The sequence below is a fragment of the Carcharodon carcharias genome, chromosome 3 (assembly GCF_017639515.1).
Source record: "Carcharodon carcharias isolate sCarCar2 chromosome 3, sCarCar2.pri, whole genome shotgun sequence".
NCBI classification, from domain to species: domain Eukaryota; kingdom Metazoa; phylum Chordata; class Chondrichthyes; order Lamniformes; family Lamnidae; genus Carcharodon; species Carcharodon carcharias.
In genome coordinates this window covers 63,764,890-63,783,013 of record NC_054469.1, presented here as the reverse complement: position 1 = coordinate 63,783,013, position 18,124 = coordinate 63,764,890, and positions in this window count along the sequence as shown.

Sequence of the window (18,124 nt, the reverse complement as noted above, 5' to 3'; positions counted from 1 at the left end):
TACCTCACAATTTTCTGTTTGGTGATGACTGTGGACTAGCTGCCCGTTCAGAGCTGGACATGCAATGTAGCATGGACTTGTTCTCTAATGCATACAACAACTTCAGCCTTATGATCAGCGTGAATAAAACTGAAATAAAATTTCGGCCTCCTCCAGGAAAGCCCTATCTCGAGCCCAGTGTTTCAGTCCATGACAAAACTTGCCAGCAGTGGATAAGTTCACTTATCTCAGCAGCACACTCTTGTGAGCTGTCTATATTGCTAACGAGACACGTAAGAATTGCCAAAGCAAGTGTAGCCTGCCAACCAAACTGCAAGTCCATAAGAGCAATAGTCCTGCACATTCTGTTCTATGCATGCAAGACTTGGACTGTGTATCAGTCTCATGCCAAGTGTTATGATCCCCAGCTGAGATTACCCCTAGACAACCAGATTATATTTCACCTCATTTCTATTTTTACTTATTTCTGTTGAAGAGTCATATGGACTCGAAACATTAACTGTTCCTCTCCGCAGATGCTGCCAGACCTGCTGAGATTTTCCAGGTATTTTTATTTTTGTTTTACCCCTAGACAAGCCTGATCCCAGCGTGAAACCCAGCTTGATAGATCCTAACTTTTATTTTGTTTGTTTAGATACGTGGAGAGTAGCTACTGAACAGAGTCACAGGAGTCACAGCTGATGAACTTCTAACAACAGAATAAAACATTTATTCAAGAAGAAAAGATTAACTATATTACAATACTCCTTCATCCACACCTATATCTTTACACATTTACGCAGATTTATAAGGATAACACAAGTTACAAAAACTATCTTATACTTTAATGCTCACAGTAACTACACAGTTCATGTAAACCAATAGACACACTGGGGTCAGACACACCACACTTTGAAACCAAGTGACAGATGCCACCTCAACTAGTTGCAATGGATCTCTCCTCAACTCCCCCCAGATGCTTGTCACTCCATGAACCAACCAGTCTCACTGAATGTCATCTTTCACACAAGGGTTTCCAATCTCCAAGAATTTGCCTTGGAATCTTCTCACAAGCTGATGCTTTCTCTCAGACGCCTTCCACAAAGGTTCACCTCCAGGGTCTTGAACCCTCCTTCCGATTTCCTCTTCCCTGGGTTGCCACATGCATTCAAGCTGTCTTCTGTGCATTTTCTCTCACCGACTCAGCCAGAAACAGTACATTTCTGCTTCACATGCCCATAACAAAGAGTTACAGACATTCAGTTGTCTCTTTGGACCTTCTTGCCTCTTGCAAGCTGTTCTCGCTTTAAATCTTCTTTTTGCAGCTCTTGTCTCTTTAAACCTGAAGCTTGGAGTCTTTCCCTCTGCCCCTCACCCCTCACTCTTAACTTCACTTAACAGAACCTTTTCCACGTTCCTGCGCTTCCTTTGACTAGAAGGTCTTTGGGCTTTCCCCTGTTTCTGTCTCACTCCTCTCCTTAGAAATGCAAGCACCTTTTTAAAGTGAAACTAAAATTCCATTTGACCATTCTTACACATACATACAGAAATACAAATTAAACTTGAAATTCAAAGCTAAAACTCATTCCTAACACCTACAAATACCAATATGACTTACTTAAACTATCTTTTTTCCTAACATCAAAAGTCACTTTCACTTTAGTCGCCTTCGGAAGTTTCTGAAGATCAGATGTCAGGACAAATCACCAGATACTGAGGTGCTCGTCAAAGCTGGTACGCCAAGCATCCATGCCATATTGAGACAATCACAACTGAGTTGGGCTGGTCATGTAGCCAGAATGTCTGACGTTCACTTACCAAAGCGAATCTTCTATGGAGAACTTGAGACTGGGGTGCGCTCTGGTGGCAGTCAAAGGAAGCACTACAAGAATACTCTGAAGGCTTCACTTATCGACTTCGAGTCCTGGGAGAAGTTTGCCCAGGATCACTGCATCTGGTGCAAACAAATAAAAAATGATGTGGCCTCCTTCAAAAGCAAACACTTATCAGAAACAGAGAGAAAACACAAGCAGAAAGTACAAGCCAGAAACTCATCCAAAACTCAGATACCTGCAATATCTTGCCCTTTTTGCAGAAGAAACTTTTGGGCACACATCGGCCTTGCTACTCACTTACTTACCTACCAGAACCCTAGCAAACTCCCCAGATGATGAACATGGTCATTTTCACCTCGAAGGACAAACAGGACAGATACATTTAGGGGAATGCTAGGTAAACATATGAGGCAGAAGGAAATAAAGGGTTATGCTGACAGAGAGGAAGAATGGGAGGAGACTCAAGTGGAGCATAAATGCTGTTATGGGCTTGCTGGGCTGAATGGCATGTTCCTGTCCTGTATTTTCCAGGTTATTCTATGTATATATTGCAGAGAGGCATTACAAGTTGACTTTCCAACAAATTAGTACCCTTTTCTCCTGTAGTACAAATTGTTGTGATCATTTGAAATTTGGCATTCTTGCATTTGTCCTGATGAGTGCAATGAAAGGTTTTGGCAACATGTCCCTTTTTTTCAGCAATATTCAAGTTCTGTTCGACCAAATGACTATCCATCTCAGTCTTGAAGATTTGAATTGACCTGGAATTCATAGCCTTTGAAGGTAGACAGTTTGAAATTTCCACCACTCTTTCTGTGAAAAAGCACTTCCTGATTTCACCTCTAAATGGCTTAATTCTAATTTTAAGATTACATGCTATCCTGGACTTCTCTCGCCAGATAGCATCTCAGGAACTAACCTATCAAATCCGTTTAAACACAATATACATTTCTCCCCAGTGTTCTCATGTCTACGTTTGCGGGTAATAATCACAGGAGATTTAAACTGGCAGGGCTGTTTTCTGGTTGTCCAATGATCTGCCATGGTTCTGTGCAATAATCTTTTTAACTTATGTTTGGGAAGGACATGGCTTTTTATAAATTAGTTCTGCCCAGATTTTGCAGTTTTGACCAAATTATAGACATAGGATATCATAGAACCATAAAGCAGAGAAGGAAACCATCTGCTCTTTCATGCCTGTGTTGGCTCTTTGAAGGAGTTTGCTAATTAGTCACATTCTCCTGCCCTTTCCCCATAGACCTACAATTTTTTTCTGCTTCAGGTATCCAATTTCCTTTCTGCTTTTGAATGAAGTGCATTTCAGATCAAAACAGCTTGCTGTGTAAAAGGAAAATCTCCACCATATCTCCCCTCTGGTTCTTTTGGATAGCATGTTATACGCAGGTATGATTTATTATCTAGATTTTGGAGTACAGGGTCTGTTTTGACGATGCACTAGTGGTTAAACAGTAAATTATTTTTTCAATTTGAATCAATTGTCTAAATTGACAAGATTTATAAGCGTGTGTACTGTTTACATTGCTGCTGACCTGCATATAACCCTATGGTGATGCCTGCAGAATATGTTGAAAAATAACAGACTGCTAGATTGCTGAGCCTGGAGCATTCATCAATAATGGAGACATGTTTGGTTCTGCTGAGAGCACAAACGTTTACTGCCACCTGCAGGATAGATCTGAGAGATTGTCCTTTGCTGAATGGGAATCCAGATAGTTTCACAAATCAGACTTTGCACAGTGAAGACATGCTTGTTGCCTATCACTTTAAGGGAAAAATATATCATCTCACAGTTAGCAAAGTGGGACTGGATCAATTTCATATATTTGGAAGACTCAGAATGCAGATATAATGCGGCTGGGGTGGATTTCTCGTGTAACACTGATGTGGACATACCTTTCTATCTAATACGCATGTACTAAAGTTATCACGTGAATACAAGTCACAAATAATCACTACAGTTTTAAATTTTAGGTCACAAAATTGGAAAGGGTCTGAAAAGGGAGCAGGGGTCACAACGTGGCATTACCCTGCGTGCTTAGTGTCGAATGTAGGCCCAAGCTTCGTGCCATCTGCTAATATAAGTAATGTAATTGCAGTTTGGAAAGCATACTGTTGCATAGCTGCATGCCTGAGTGGGAGTGCAACATAGTGAGAGGCCAGCTCCAGTTATAGTTAACCTGCACCTCATAAAGGAGTGGTGCATTGTGGCTGCAGCAGGTACTGGAAGGCATTCTATGACTGATTCTGATCTGGGAAAGCCAATAGAAGATCATAGTCTTGCAGACAGCGGCACCAAGATTTTTTAACCCTCTACTGGAGGCCTTGATGCAGGAGAGATGTCATCTATCCATAAGGGGCCATCCAGACAAACTTTGCGAAGGCAATGAAACTAGATGGCCATAGTGGTTAGTGCTAGGAGTCTAGCCCTGAGGACCTTGAAAAAATGTTGCAAGAAATTCAGTGCCCTCACAGGAGTGCTCAAGATCAATGAATGTATCTCAAATGTCATATTCCATTTTGCCACTAGTCTCATACACTGCTCAATGTACCACATCATTACTCATTTACCAATAATCTCTATCAATCACCACTCATACATAACATTCATAGTTTCACCTCAACCTCACAAACCTAGCACAGTTGGAAGCCTCACACCTACATCCCGCAGCTTGCAGACACTGTCAGCTATTCAAATATGACAGCCACATCAGCCAAACACAATGCACACACATGGCACATGTCGGAAATAGCAGCATCTAACTGGCAGGGGACAGGTATAGCTGCATGTCCTTACCTCATGAAGCAGTCAGTGCTCAACATGATTGCAGTGGCCATAACCGAGACTCGATGGCAGGCTGAAAGCAACTAAAATGATGGTATCGTATTTAATAGTTCTTTGCACATCCCAGTTCCCCACCAACCCACAGTCTCTTAATTTACACGCTGCAGATGGTATAAGCATTCACCTTTTGCACCCCTCCTCCCCACCCCAGCTCCCCTCAGAAGAATCCTAGCTTGTGCCTTTTCAGATACACAAGAGCTGCAACCTGACCAAGCAATATTAGAAGAGCAGGTAGGCAGTGATGGAGAAGAAGCATCATCAGTCAATCTGACACGCACAGCCACCAGCTCAGATGTTGGCACCTTGTGCCCTTTAAGGTATAAATTAGAGGTGGGGTCTGTACATGTTGTGACAACAGGCACAAGTAGCATTCAGCCAGGGCAGGGCACAAGAGTCGTGTAGGTGCCAGCTCATCAGAAAGTGTCACACAGGTTATGCTGCAGAAGACTCAGATGAGGACTTTGATGGGTCAAGCTACAGAAGAAGTCTAATTGCTAAGCACTAAGAAATATTTGGTCATTTGTAGGTCTACCAGAAAGCCTGCGGTCAAAATAAAGGAGCATGGAGAAGTCTGGCACAAGGCTTTTGAAGTGATTGGAGCCCATCTTTTTCATTGTGGAAGTGGTGACTAACTCCATTAGCACACTTGAGGACACAACCATGATGCATGACTGATGTCTCACCTTCCGTTGCAGCGCAAGTAGAAAACGTGCTGCATGGAAGGTCAGACTGAAGTCGTGCAAGATCAGCTTGCTGCCAGGCAAGCTCAGACTGCTGCCATCAAAGCTGTGGATATGAGTGTTCCAAGTACTTGCAGGGAGTGCTTGCAAGGAGTCATAGCAGTCCAGCAACCTGTCCTCCAATTCATTACTGGAGTTATTGAAGTGCTGCCCCAGGGAATGGCAGTAGCTCCATGGTGCACAAACTTATTGTCTCTCTTAGGATTTGCCCTCCCACCACTGCCACTCTGCTAGTGCCCTTCCCTCAGATAGTCAGAAAGACAGCTGCCGTCCATACAGAGATTGTGCAGTCCGAAGCTGGGCTGTCTATGGTCAGAGCAGCTTGGCATCATTTTACAAGACCATCTGCAGCCTCCCGCATTAATAGTTAGCAGTCTTCAACCAGTCATGCTGCAGCTACTGGGATATAGCACTGAGCAGCTAAGGCACTAAATGAGTACTTTACATTTGTCTTTCCCAAGGAAGAAGACGTTGCTGAAGCCACAGTGAAAGAGTACATAGTTGAGGAACTAGATGGGGTAAAAATTGAAAAGGAGATATTAGAAAGATTGGCTGTGCTTAAAGGTCAAGAGATGGGTTATATCCAAGGATGCTGAGAGACGTAAGGAAATTGCAGGGGTATTTGCCATAATCTTCCAATCCTCCTTAGATACAGGGCTGGTACTAGGGAACTGGAGAACTGTAAATGTTTCACAAAAGGATGTAAAGACAAACCAAACAACAAACCAGCCAGTTTAACCGCGGTGGTGTGAAAGTTTTAAAGAAACAATAACCCTGGATAAAATTAACAGTCTCTTGGGAAAGTGTGGATTAATTAGGAAAAGCCGATATGGATACGTTAAAGGCAAATTGTGCTTAACTTGGTTGAGTTTTTTGAGTAAGTAATGGAGCCCATGGAAAGGGAAAGTGGCTGCATAGGTACAGAGTTAGCTGAGTGACAGGAAGCAGAGAAGAGTAGTAAATATGTGTTTTCAGGACTGGAGGAAGGTATAAAGTGGAGTTGCCCAGGGGTCAGTATGAAGATCACTGCTTTTCTTGATATATATTAATGGCTTAGACATGGATGCGCAGAAAACAATTTCAAAATTTGTGGATGCCACAAAACATAGCAGTGCTATGAAATCCAACTAACTTTCTCATCGAGAGCAGAGGTTGGGAACTCCAAGTCCTGACAGACTTTGGCATTTCTGTGCATGCACAGACTGGGAAGGGGTTCCGCATGTGCAATTCAGCATTTTAAGTTCTGGCTTAGTGCGCTGGCAGAGAAAGGAAAAACGGCACACAAACCTGTATCATGTGACCAGTGAGTGCAGCGCCATTGTAGACAAGAGTCCAAGACAGGGGACAGGGAGGAGTCCTAGACGCGGAACAGAGGCAGAGGACAAAGACAGGTCCCAATTAAGTTAAGAAGAAAGAGGAGCAAGGAAAAAGGCTCCAAGCAGAAACAGGGCTGCACTTGGCAGACTTTAAAGTTTAGAGGGCTCAGGAGACGCCCTGGCAATCAAAGAGAGCTTGGGAGAAGCCCTAGCAATCAAAGAGAGCTTGGGAGAAGCCCTGGAAATCAAAGAGAGCTTGGGAGAAGCCCTGGAAATCGAAGAGAGCTTGGGAGAAGCCCTGGAAATCGAAGAGAGCTTGGGAGAAGCCCTGGAAATCGAAGAGAGCTTGGGAGAAGCCCTGAGATCTAAGAAGACAGCAGAAGGTTGGTGACTCCATATTGCGGGCCGTTGGAGAGAAGGTACCCTTTTGGAACAATAGTATTCTGCTCAGCGCAGCCAAAGAGCTAAAGCTATGCTTGTGAGTTGGTACTTGAGTATATGCTTGGAAATCCAGGACAATGGAATCTTAGGAGACAAGATTGAAACCCTAAAAAGATGCGCTGTCATTGTCACCGTCTGAGTTGGAGTTTTCTTTGGAGAAAATTCCAAGGTGAGATGTTTGAATTTGAAGGCTGGAATCCCTCATCAGAGAGACAAGAGTTTCAATGAGACTGGTTGACTCAGTGTTTACTGACATATGGGTGGGTAGTTGAGAAATCCATGGATCTGTCTTGGTTGCGTCTGCCACTTACTGTGCAGTGTGTTTTGTTTGACCACTGTTTGCCTGTTAATTCACATGTGTCTCATGTTAACCTTGAACGTTAGAGTACAAAACAGATATTGTAAATTGTTTTAGCTTTCTGACTTTTCATCATGAAGTTTATTTTAATTTGTTCAAAACCTATGGAATCTTGTGGCTTTACTCTCTTAGCAGGTGTCTTGAATCTCAAATTTTTTCTGCTTTAAACAAAACATTATTTGTTCCTAACCAGATCTTACCAAAGATTTTGGGGTCTGCTCCAGGACCATAACAGTAATATTATAAACTGTGAGGGGGATAGTGATAGACCTGAAGAGGACATGGGCTAGTGGTATGGGCGGACGCATGGTAGATGAAATCTCATTTAGAGAAATGTGAAGTGGCACGTTTTTTTCTTCAGATCAAAGAAGGAATTTTAAATAAGGGATAATTAACCTAAAGCTCTATTTGAGGGCTTTCCAGATCATGCCATGTCACCATGGAGATGGGTGAAACTTAGGGAGATTCTCTGGTTTCAATTTGCCTAGGTGTTTGCTGAGAATTTTTAGTTTCAGTTTAGATTTTGTGTGGTGCAACCCACTGAGAAAAGGCAGCCAAAGTTAATGACAATTATTTCGGCATGCATTGTAAACAGAGATTAAGCTAATTTCATCATGCACTATGTGGAATGCGGGTAGGGCTTAATCTCAGTTTGAATTTCATGAGGGAAAAGAAGCTGGAAGAGTGCCTAGTTTGAAGCTCGTGGAAAAATTTACAGTTGTCCTCATACAGTCATGGAGCAAAAGAAAGCAACCAACAGTTTACCTTGGAAGTATTGAGGAGGCAACCAGAATAAGGGACTGAGGTATCCATAGTAGATGAAATTTTTACATCTGAGAATTACTGGAACTGAGAAGAATTAAAGTAATTCCTAGGGGACTGTGGCATTCTTTTGAATGGTCCCTACAGAAGTAAACAATTTTAAGTTGATATGTCTTGTAAGGAAAAGGCTTTGGGCAAAACAGGGAGTAAAACTGAGTGCATAACATACAGAGTAATAAATCATATTGTTAAGTTAAAAGTGTTTGTTTTGTTTAAAACTTTTAAAAATGTGAAATCTTGTCGTGTAGTTCTATTGGTTAAAACAAGGTAAAAGCAAAGTACTGCGGATGCTGGAAATCTGAAACAAAAACAAAAACAAAAAATGCTGGAAAAACTCAGCAGGTCTGATAGCATTTGTGGAGAGAAAGACAGAGTTAACGTTTCGGGTCTGTATGACTCAAGCTCTGAAGAAGAGTTATATGGACTCGAAACGTTAACTGTTTTTCTCTCCATAGATGCTGTCGGACCTGCTGAGTTTTTCCAGCAATTTTTGCTTTCGTTAAAACAAGGTGTTTGGATTTCTCTATAAAAGTTAACGGACCCTAATCAGATTGTAACAATATGTACAAATTTAGTATTTTAAACTTAAATAAGGGCAACTATTTGGGCATGAAAGCTGAGCTAGCTGAAGGGATATTAGGCTAGGGGATAGATCAATAGAGAAGCAGTGGCAGACATTTGAGGGGAAATTTCAGAATACTCAGAATGAGTGTATTCCTACTGTAAAGAAAAATTCTAAAGGGAGGACCACCATCTGTGGTAAATAAATAAGTTAAGGAAAGCATCAAACTTAAGGAAAAAGCATACAACTGCGCAAAGATGAGTGGCAGGACAGATGATTAGAATATAAAGAACAGCAGAGAGTGACTAAAAGGTTAATCAGGAGTAAGAAATTGGAGTATGAGAGGAAGCTAGCTAGAAATGTAAAATCTGATAGCAAGAGTTTCTACAGGTATTTAAAAAGGAAAAGAGAGTGATGCTGGTCCTCTAGAAAGTGACAATGGGGAGTTAATAGCAGATAATAAGGAAATGGCGGATGAAATGAACAAATATTTTGCTTCTGGCTTCACTATAGAAAATACAAAAAACTTTCCAATAATAGATGTAAATCAGAAGGTGGAAGAGAGAGAGGGGAACTTGGGGAAATTACGTTCACTAGGGAAGTGGTACTGAGCAAACTGATGGACCTGCTGACAGGTGCCTCGGTTCTGAAGAACTTCGTCGTAGGGTCTTAAAAGAGGTGGCTAATGAAGCAGTAGATGTGCTGGTGTTAATTTTCCAAAATTTGCTAGATTCTTGAAAGGTTCCAGCTGACTGGAACGTAGCAAATATAACCCCTCTATTCAAGAAGGGAGTAAGGCAGAAAACAGGAAACTATAGGCCAGTTAGCTAGACGTCAGTCAGAGGGAATGTGTTAGAATCGATCATTAAGGAGGTTATAGCTGGGCACTTAGAGTAACTCGAGGTAACCGGGAAGAGTCAGCGTGGCTTTGTGAAAGGGAAATCATGTTAAACCAATTTATTGGAGTTTTGAAGGAGTAACATGCACTATGGATAGAGGGGAGCCTGTAGACATGCTGAACGTGCTGGATTTCAGAGAACATTTGATAAGGTGCCACACCAAAGGTTATTGCAGAAAATAGAAGTTCATGGTGTACGGGGTAATGCATCAGCATCGATAGAAAATTGGCTGGCTGGCAGAAAACAGAGATTATGAATGTATGGGTCTTTTTATGATTAGCAGGATGTGATGAGTGGATTCCCTCAACATTTTACAATTTATATCTGTGCTATATCCATTCTATGAGTGACCAAGAATAAAGGAATTCACAAGGGTGAATAATAGACATTTGTGTTATGCCTGATTTGTAAATTTGCTTTGGAATGTTTATTTGGTATTCCTTTTCACTTTTGCATTATGGCGAAGTGAATGGCTGATGGTCAGTGACAGAAGGAGGATAAGCTGTCGGGGAATGGTGAATTGGAGTTGCATTTATTGGAATCACAGTCAGGTGAGTTGATCATGGACCATTTAACCAGAAAGGTCCTGCGTTGGTTTCCTGATCCATTCCTCTTCTGCTTCCTCACCTTGTACAGTCTCGCTAGTCAAGGACTATGCCTTCATGATGGTAAGGTTGTACAGCAGATCTCCACAAATCTTGACACGCACTCTGCTGGTACTGCATGGCTCCTCCGGAGTGGCCAACATAGCAGAAGTATTATTTACGCATTCCAAGGGTCTGCTGTATCACATTACATGTGGAATCATGACTTCTGTTATACGCAAACTATCCATGAATGCATGGGTTGTGGACTGGAGTTGTAAGTTACATCGTCAAATTATAGCCCTTTTCACCCAGTGGACACCCTCTGATTTGCCGTGATTTGCAGATGGTGTAGTGGTCTGGAACAGAATGAAGGCAGGACATCAAGCATTGAGCTGTGCAGCATGCTTTATATGGATTCAGCTCTCTTGGACTTCAGAGCCCCACCGATTCCGCTTACACATTGGACAGCAAACTGCAAGATATTGCAAATACCAACTGCTCCAACCTGGAAGTATCCCAATTCTATGGCCAGGGCTGCCTTCATAGCCATTCTAGTGCTGCCCTTGCTCTGCTCTGAGGTTGTAGCTGTAGTTGTTGCTGCAGCAGGTGGCAGATTCCAGTTAGGATCTCCTTACTAAAAAACAGACTTTTGACACACTGTCCTCACTGAGGTTGAAGAAGGAGAATTGCCCCCTGAAGTTTCCCACTGAGAGCCCTTCCCCCTCCTCCTCCACCCCCTTCCAGCAGCTTGCTTTGCTCTGTGCTGCCTCTGCTGATTCTCCCTATCATGCTGTATCCAAAGGGGTTGCATGCTACTGCATCCATGTCAGGTTTGTGCAGATTCCTTGAAGACTGGCCAACATCACTCCCTGTAGACCAGCAACTGTAAACAATTGTTGAAACTACAAAACTTTTCTATAATTGAAGCAAAGCCCATATAAATTGATCAGCAACTAACCAGAATTTAGCTGATGATTCCTTTAAGTAGTGTTGGTACAGGTCCCTTCTTGCTGTTGAACACATGTTCAACTTTATAAGAAGGTGAGCTCCAAAATGGCAGCACTGGTGCCAAATACACACTGGTTTACATCAGGACCTGCCTACTCTGTATTTTTCCAGTGAAAGCACTCTGTGCACCTGCCCTCACCTTGACTTAACCTCATAAGATCCTTTGCTTTTATCACTGTCAGATATGATTATTCTAATGCTCTCCTGGTCCACCTTCCATCTTCAACCCTGTATAAACTTGTGCTCACCCAATAACTCTGTTGCCTGTATCCTAACTCACACGAAAGATTGAACTTTTTTTGGGCTGGGGGGCGCATTCTGTTTACCCCTGTCCCCTCTCCACCCCTCCATCCCTCCAAAGAAAAGTCGATTGCAAACCGACCAATTTTAAAAGAGGCCTGCAGTGAAAACACACTGCAGGTAGCCTTTAAAGCTGAGGGTCAGACTTCCACCCCTCAGTGGAAGGAAGTCCTACCCTTGAGAGCTGTCGGCCAATTTGATTTGCTGGCAGCTCTTGCAGTTCCAGCCATGTCAGAAGAGAGTAGTGGGTGCTGCTGGGACTGCAATGGGTTGCCAACTGAGAGTAAATGTATTCCTGGAGATTTCATCACATGACATGCCTCACACTCCAGTTATTAGTCAGCCAACGCATTTATCCTTTTGACATACTGCCTTCCTATGCCAATTGGAAAACAAAAACACTCAATACCCAATGGGATGATGCTTGACTGTCAGCCAAACAGCTTTTTTTTCTTCCATTTTCAATATTTTTATATCTGGTAAAGAGAAATGTTCAAAGGAAATAAGAAAAAAAGGTCTTTTTAAAATTCCCTTTTGAATTTTTCTCCAAGGTTGCACAGCGCTGTGGCTTAGAGATTGTTCTTCAATTCCTGGAGACTCCAGGCTAATCATGGAAGGTTGGCAACCCTAGAATGCAAAGATACCCATGAAAAAGTGTTAAGAGTACCGGACAAGGTGAGTCTGGGGCTTCTTGGGCGGAGAGGGATTGGGCACCCTTTGACGTGGGGGGGTGGACGGGTGAATGTAGTCTTGCAGGCTAGGCAGTGAGGCACAAAAGGGGCCATGATCCGTGATGCACACAGGGCACTCCTCGAAAGAGGTAAGCTCTCGCCCTTCCCTTTCACCAACTTTGGTAAAAAATGGCCTTCTCTTTCTCGCCTGCCTTCTGCTGTCCAGGCTATTATGGCAGTGGAGGTGTATTGAGGTGCTTAATTGCCACTCAATTGGGCAGTTAAGGGCCTCGAAAAGGCCTAAGAGCAGGCGGCCTAATGGGGGCCTTGCCCACCACCCCTATTATGGGGACCTGGTTGGGGTTGAGCGGGAAGACAGTGGGCTACCCACTCAACCTATTTTATGTGCCCTCCTTCTACCGAAAACATGCCCGCCAGAGATGATGTGGGGGATGTCAAATTCCCCAAATTACCCCTGTGCTTGCTGGCCCTGGCTCGTGTTCCAGCAACACTTCAAATTTAGAATTCTCATGCTAAGCTTTAAACTGCTCCATGGAATCACCTCTCTATATCTCTTGTGGTGCATCCCTAATTTTTATTGCCCCACCATTGGCGGCTGTATTTTCAGCTGCCTAAACACTAAGTTCTCGAATTCTTTCTCTAAATCTCTTAGACTTTCTAATTTGCTTTCTTCCTTTAAATTGCTCCTTAGAACCTATCTTTCTGACCAAGCTTTTGGTCAGCTGTCCAAATGTCCAAACATATAATTCAGATTTTCTTTTGTGTGAAATCACAATACATAGAATAGTTTTACCCCTTGCCAGCCAGTAGATGGGGCTTCACACCACAAAGGAAAAAGAAACCTGAGTCTTGGGCTACTTCCTGGTTTATCCTTCATGCCATAGAGTATACTCTTGTACACACTAGGTAAAAGCTAATTATGCACTCAGTTCTAGTACTAAACAACAAGTGTAATGGTGTTAAATATTTTCTTCAAGAGCCCTTTTTTCAAAACTCCTCCAATAGCCCATGAAAATGCTCAATTGTGGGCCTACGCTCTCCGTTACCTGCTTGACTTTCCTGTATTTCCTTGCTGAGTGATAGGAGCAGAAAAAAACTGCCACACAGTTCTGACCGGTAATTTTTCCTATTCTTCCTTTATCTGTTATGTTTTGGTCATTTGTGGATAGTGCTAGTGCCTTGTTGGCTTATGTCCTATGAAGTGAAGTGCAAAGACCTGCTCATGTCTTTTTCTGGCAATGGAATAAGGGGATTCACGGAAATGAGACAATGCCTAAGTGCGACATAGACCGAGTGCAAAGTTGGGAATTTGGTTCATATAGCAATTTGTTACAGAGGGAGAAAGAAGTGCTCTTTTGTCTCCAAGCTAGGAGAATGTAACTTTCTATTACTTCAGCTGTGTAAATTAGAAACTAATTGACTAAATAAATAAGGTTAGACAGATATGTCAGGGATGGTGGTTTGTCTTAATTGCAGCATTTGGAAAGCTGCGGAACATTGTAATCCCAGACAATCGTTTCTTTGTAAGTGTCTGCAGCTCCACAACTTTGGCTCAGAGTTGCTGATATTTAGTCTGAGTTGCAGACATTGTGGGGCATCAGGGAGGGGGAGAACTGCCTTGATGCTTTATTCCAGGAGGCAGTCACATCCTTTAGGTTAAGCAGAACCTTAGAGTTGGTCCATGGTCAGGGACAGAAGGGTTTGACTGCGAGTCAGGCTGGTATGGGGAGCCAGCATGGAGGACCCACAACACTTGACTTTGACCAACAGGTATGAGGTGTTTGCTACCATATGGATGAGAAGGATCACAAGGTGGATGAGCGAGCTGACTGTAGCACTATGGTGAAGGAAGCTATTCAAATGGGGGCAGTGAAAGGAAAGTGGAAGTGATAGGAGACAGCCTAGTCAAAGGTATAGATACTATTCTCTGTGGATGTGACCAGGAGCTCTGAACGTTGTGTTGCTTACCCGTGCCAGGGTTAAGGGCTGTCTTCACGACTGGAGTGCAACTTGGAGTGGGAGAGAGTGGATCCAGTTGTCATAGTCTATGTTGGAACCAGTGACACAGGTAGAACCAGGAATGACATTCTGTTAAGTGAGATTGAGAATTAGGGTCCAAATTAAAATACAAAACCTCAAAGGTAATCATCTCTGGATTCTTACTTGAGCCACAAGCCAATTGGCATTGGGGTCAAGCAGATTAGAGAATTTAACATATCGTTTAAAGAGTGATGTGGGAAGAAGGTGTTTTGATTCATGGGGCACTGGCATTAGTATTCAGGTCCCCAGAGCATTACCCTGGGTCTCTGGATTGCCAGTCCAGTGACAATACCACTACACCACCATGTCCACTTAGGGACACTTCCTCAAAGGAGAAGGAGGTGCTTGACCTGGAGGCACGTCTCCGTCAGCCTGATGCGGACCCGGCCCTGCGCCTGGTATACGAAGAGAAGAAGGGCGTGCTGCAGGACCTGCAACTTGGCACGTAAGTGAGGTCACGGATCCAGTTCCTCCAAGACCTGGACCGCGACATCCCCTTCTTCTACTTGCTGGAAAAAAGGCACAGGGTCTGTCAGCAGCTCCTTACGCTGCTGGTTGACGACGGACCCCTTGCTTCGGATCCGGAGGGCATCAGAATCACAGAATCACACAGTGCAGAAGAGGCCCTTCGGACCATTGAGTCAGCACCGACACGTGAGAAACACCTGACCTACCTACATAATCCCATTTACCAGCACTTGGCCCATAGCCTTGAATGTTATGACGTGCCAAGTGCTCATCCAGGTACTTTTTAAAGGATATGAGGCAACCCGTCTCCACCACCCTCCCAGGCAGCGCATTCCAGGCCATTGCCTGAGACTGTTACACTGCCCTGTTCTCTCCGGATCCATCCAGTGATGATGCCCACAGGGTTTTGTGGGAGAACCTGCTGCAGGTTGGCCCAGAGGGAAGCTTGACTCCCCGATAAGTCTGGGGGAGCTGACCAGCACCCTTGACAGCCTCTCCAGGTGCAAGTCTCCGGGGCTGGATGGGTTGACCGTGGAGTTCTTCAGGACATTCTGGGATGTCCTGGGGAATGACTATGCAGGGGTCCTAGGCGAGAATATCGTGACCGGGGAAATGCCCCTCTCGTGGCGCAGGGTTGTCAGTGCCTTGCTGCCACCTTAAGAACTGGTGCCCGGTCTCCCTCCTCAACACAGATTACAATATCTTTGCCAGGGCAATGTCTTCGCGCCTTGGCACCGTGCTGGACCACATGATCCACCCTGACCAGTCCTACACTGTCCCGGGGCTGCACCATTTTTGACAACCTCCATCTAGTCCGGGACATCATCCACTTTTCCCAGAGGACTGGTTTGCGGAACGCCTTCCTGTCTCTTGACCAAGAGAAGGGGTTTGACAGTGTGAATTACACATATTTATTGGGGACTCTGCAAGCATTCGGGTTCAGGATGCATTTTGTCGCCCGGATCCGACTTCTGTACACTGCCGCTGAGTGTCTAGTTAAGGCCAACAGGTCCCTGACGGCGCCCCTTCGCTTTGGGAGAAAAGTGCATCAGGGCTGCCGCCTGTTTGGCCAATTGTACTTTTATCTGTGTGGAGCCTTTCCTGCGCCTTTTGTGGAGGAGGTTGTCGGGATTGGTCCTGCAAGGGCCGGGCAACGGGGTGGTCCTCTCGGCTTACGCTGATGATGTGCTCCTCATGTTCATCCACCCGGCTGACCTGCGATGGATGCGCGAATGCCAAGAGGTCTACCCTGCCGCGTCCTCTGCCAGGATCAACTGGGGCAAATGTTCTGGACTCCTGGTCAGTCAGTGGCAGATGGATCCCCTACCCGAGGAGCTCAGGGACTTTCACCTGGAGCAGGACCAGCTTCCTCTACCTGGGGGTCCACCTCTGCCCTGCTGAGGAATCCTGGCTGGCGAACTGGCAGGAGCTGGAGACCAAAGTTACCACTCACCTGCAGCGCTGGACAGGACTGCTCCAAGTGCTGTCTTACCAGGATCGAGTTCTGGTCATAAACCAGCTGATTGCCACCATGTTGTGCTACTGGCTGGTCACTTTGGCCCCTCCCATGGATTTTGTCACAAAAATCCAGAGAACGCTTGTCGAATTCTTCTGGGACAAAAGGCTGCAATGGGTCGCTGCTGAGGTTCTGAGTCTCCCCCTTAGGGAGGGCGGTCAGGCTCTGGTTTGCCTACGCGCCCAGGTGGCGACTTTCCGCCTTCAGGCCCTGCAGCGATACCTTGAGGCCGAGCCGCCTCCGAGATGGTGAGACCCAGCAAAGTATTTCTTCCGCCAGGTGCGCAGCCTGAATTATGATGTGCAGCTCCTGTTTGTGGACCAGCGCGGCCTTCGTGGCTCCTTGTAGGCGTTGCCCATCTTTTACCAGGACCTGATCAAAGTCTGGAACATGGTCGCATCGCGATGCAGCTCTCCACCTTCAGGAGTAGCAGATATTGTCAGAGAGCCTCTGCTCAGGAATCCACCCCTCTGCCCTTTTCAGTGACTGGTGGAGAGGAAGGCTGTGGTTGGAGGGGTGACGAGGATCAGGAACGCGCTGGGTGGCAGAGGAGTGAGCTGGATGCTACCCCAGGAGTTGGCGCATCAAGTGTCCGTAGATGTTCGACTCATGGCCAATGCCATTCAACACCTTAGGATGGTTGTGCTCAGCCCCGACATCATTCTGGGTCTCAAGCTGATGCAAGTGTGCGGTGGTCTTCCATCCGACTGTACCCACGTTGGCCACTAGCCCCAAACCTTCCTCAGGAGCTGGTGCCCTGCAACCTGAGTCACCTCGCGGAAATGCCCTCTGTAGCCTTTAACATGGTGCGGAGGGGTTTCCTGTATGGGCTGCTGCTGCACACCCTTCACTTCCTTGCCCTCGCCTGCTGCCCGAACACGCCTTGGCATATCTTGTTGCCGTCCAGCGGCAGAGGTCCCCAGTGGGGGGCCCTCTATGCAACTGTCACTTTCCATCGGGGACTTGGAGTGGAGGGTGTTGCGCACAACAATCCCATACAATCGAAGGATGTGTCAGTTAACAGACTCCCAAGATACCTGCGTCTTTTATGATCTTGTGAAGCCCGTGGACCATGTTTATATAGGGTGTTGTAGGCTGCACTCCCTTTTCAGTTATTTGAAAAACCTTTTACTGTTCTTTCATTTGCATTTCAGTCCAACACTCCTGACCTACAGGCACCCGGTGCGGAGGGGGGCCGGGAGGGAGGAGGACCTCCTCGTAAACCTGCTCCTGGGCCTTGCCAAGTTGGCCATTAACAGGTCCAGGCAGTGGGCGATCGAGGGGGTTGTCCGACCCGACTGTCTGCCCCTCTTCTACGACTACGTTCGTGGCCAGGTGTCCCTGGAGAGGGAGCATGCGCTGTCTGCTGGCACCATTGAGGTCTTCCATGCTGTTGGGCACCGCGGGTGGGGTGCTTTATCGACCCTCTTAATCACATTTTGGTTTAACGTTAGTAAGTTTCCTTTAAATTTTGTCTTTGTTTTTGTAGCTTCCCTTTAAGGGGCTGCTTTTTACTTTCTCCCTGATTTTGTTAAGTTAGTTTATTTGGTTGACTCAAAAGAGTTACATCTTCTTAACCTTTTTAACCCTGCCAACACACCTTGGTGCTCCCCCGCCATTCACAGAGGAGGTGGGAGCTGCATGCTGATTGCTGGAGGGCCAAGACCTGGAGGGCCCTGGCTTCCTTTTGGGGACCTG